Raw genomic sequence first — 2,927 nt, 5'->3', positions numbered from 1 at the left:
GCTGCGGGGCGCGGCGCGCGCGGCTGCTGGCCCGCCCTCCGAGCTACTGACTGGCTGGAGTCTGGCTCGCAGGGCGGTTGGGCCCGCCCACCTGCCCCGCGGGGTGCTGACCCACTGCCCTCAGCGCCTCCCCCGCTCCTCCTCCTCGTGGTTCGTTCCGCTCCGCACTCCTGGCGACGGAAGGCGCGTCCATGTGACCGGGAAGGGGGGGCCGAACGTGACCCGAGAGTCGCCTGCCCAGCCTGCGGCCCGCCCATCCGCACCTGGGCTGGGTCAAGGGCCCAGGACTGCCGGGTGACCCGCAAGGTCGTAGGGCTGATTCCCACTCGCGGGCGTTCAGCCTGGAGCCAGATGTTGCTGGGACGGGGCGGCAACCGAGTCCTGTACTCGGGGATTTCCAACTCAGAAGTGGGAACCGGGGCAGCTGAGTTCTTGACTGCCCTTCCTGGAGGCCTCAAATGGCGTGCGCGTCTTCTCGAAGGATAGTCTGCGCCGCTCCCCGCCCCCACCTTCTCCAGCAAGACCCTTGCACAGACAGAAGAACTCTTCCTGAACAAAATTTAGACTCCTGGATGAAAGAACTTGGCCAAGTGATTTCCTAAGTGTTGTCAACTATTAAATGGAAATAATAATCAGCCAGCTCACTGGGCTCTTCACGTATTAATAACATAATGTATAAAAAAGTACCTGATGAAGAAAAGACCCGGAATTTCAAGGTTTCCGACCTAACTAATGCCCCCATTTAATGACGTGGATTACTCTAGAGGTTCTCCAGTGGAAAGTTTTTAACCTCTTGCATTTGGAAGCTGGCCAGAAATTCTTTGCCAGATCATGCGTCCTGAGTTTTGGTGTGGAAAATGTGGTCACCAATGAGTTGAGAGACTGGTTTGGGCCATCTTGGCAGCCAGGAAAGGCCCAGGAGGCTGGCTTGGGAGGAAGAGGGGAGACTCCCCTAAGGTAGTTGTGGGGGGAAAAGTTCTATCCACCCTGGAAATCTCAATTGCCCAGAACTAGCACCTTTCTAGAAGGAAGTGAAGTTGTCCCTTGGGCTGTCTTCTCTCCCACCTTACTAACACACACTTGTTCATCCTGCCCTATGGGGAAAAGCAGTGGTCAGTCATCATTAGTTCTTCCCCACGAGGTGGACCTATGGCATTGCTCCTGACCAGAAGGCTTCCATTAATGCTTAGGACTAAAAGGAAAGGCCTTATGACTCAGTGGCATCAGAATTTGGAATGTTTACCACCAGCAGGTGGCCCAGGAGGGGGTATTCTAGGGCAAGGCTGGCCGGTAGGGCTGTGTGGGAGTTGAAAGGTCTTGAGGAGCAAGATGGACTACCGATCAGAAGCAGGGCTCTCTGGTGAAGGAGCAGAGGCTCAGCTAGTGCATGCATTCTACCTGCCTCCAGCAGGCAGCCTTTTCCACTTCCTGGAATAAGACTGGAAATGGAGAACTACCTTCTCTCCAAAACTTTTGCTGTATCTCCTGGTTAGTGATTCTTAGTCTCAAAACACCTTATGCAATCCCCTGCCATAGCATTTATAATATTCTATTGTAAATGCCTATCTTCATGATTCTTCCCTGCTTAGACTCATCTACTTAGGGCAGTCTACTAGATAGTTGAACAAACGAATGAATCTTCCCTCCATCTGGCTCTTAGCCTGGCCCTAAAATATCAGTAAATACTATAACAACAGAACGATAACAATAATGGCTATGATAATGGCCATTTATTAAGCATTCACTCTATTCCAAGCCCTGAGCAAGGTGTTTTTAAGTATATTACCAAGTTTATGCTTCAAAATAACCCTATGAGGAAGGTATTATTATACCATTTTAAAAGGGAATGGAGACTCAGAGATGAAATAACAGAAGCAGGATTTGGCCCAGGTTTGTCTGCTTCTGGAGCCTAAATAATCATGGTGTTAATTCATGACTTATGTCAATAATCGGTGTCCCTTAGAGTAAGCTGGAAACTTTTTGAGATGTTGGAAAGACACCTCTAAGAATGAAAGGCCGGACACCATGGTGACACTACTACCTTCCCTTATCCCCAGTCGGGCTGAGAAGATGCCCTAGCCTCGGACAGATGGTTTCCCAAAGAAGGCTGTAACATGGCTTTACTGCCTCCACACCTCAAACAGTTCAGGGACTGAGCTGCGGACACCTTATTAAATCATGCACCACCTTTGGCAATGAGTTTCGTACATAAGTGCCCTGAGTTTATCCAGGGCTTTTGCTGAAGCATTTCAAGTGCCATTTGCTTATTAATCCTCCCAGTGCCCCTGTGAGGTGAAACTGGCAGCACTCTTGGCTGATTTTATAGAGTGTTAGCTCCTTGAGAGCAGGAGCTGTGTGCCTGCCACACGCACGGGGTTGGAGAAAGAAGTAATGGTGATATGGCAAAGGAAACCAGGCCCTGAAGTTGGGATACAAGCCAGGTGCCTAGTTCCCCTTGGGCCTCCATGCTGTTTTATCTGACGTCCTTGCATCGCCATGTAGTTGCTGTGTAATCTTGGAAAGTTAATTCATCTCTCTGAGTCTCAATTTCCCCAGCTATAAAATGGAAATGTTAACACTACTTACCTCGTACGATTTTTTTTGAGCACTGAAGGATTTTTTTTGAGTACAGATTCATGCAGCACTGTGCTGGACACATGTTAAGTGTTAATAAATATTAGCTAAATATTAAAATTACTAGAATGGTACTTGGCACTGTAGAGAGTGAATACATGGAATGAGCTTTGATATCACTGACTCGGTTGAGTTCATTTTAAAATTACAGGTTCTAGCCTGCTCACAGTGGCCTGTGCCTGCAGTCCCAGCTATTCAAGAGGTTGAGGCAGGGGGATCTCACTTGAGCCCAGGAGTTCAAGGCCAGCCTGAGAAACATAACAAGACCTCATCTCTATAAATAAATAAATACA

The sequence above is a fragment of the Sciurus carolinensis genome, chromosome 1 (genome assembly GCF_902686445.1).
Source record: "Sciurus carolinensis chromosome 1, mSciCar1.2, whole genome shotgun sequence".
Taxonomy (NCBI): Eukaryota; Metazoa; Chordata; class Mammalia; order Rodentia; family Sciuridae; genus Sciurus; species Sciurus carolinensis.
The sequence above is the reverse complement of the archived record's forward strand: the minus strand, read 5'-3'. Positions refer to the sequence as shown.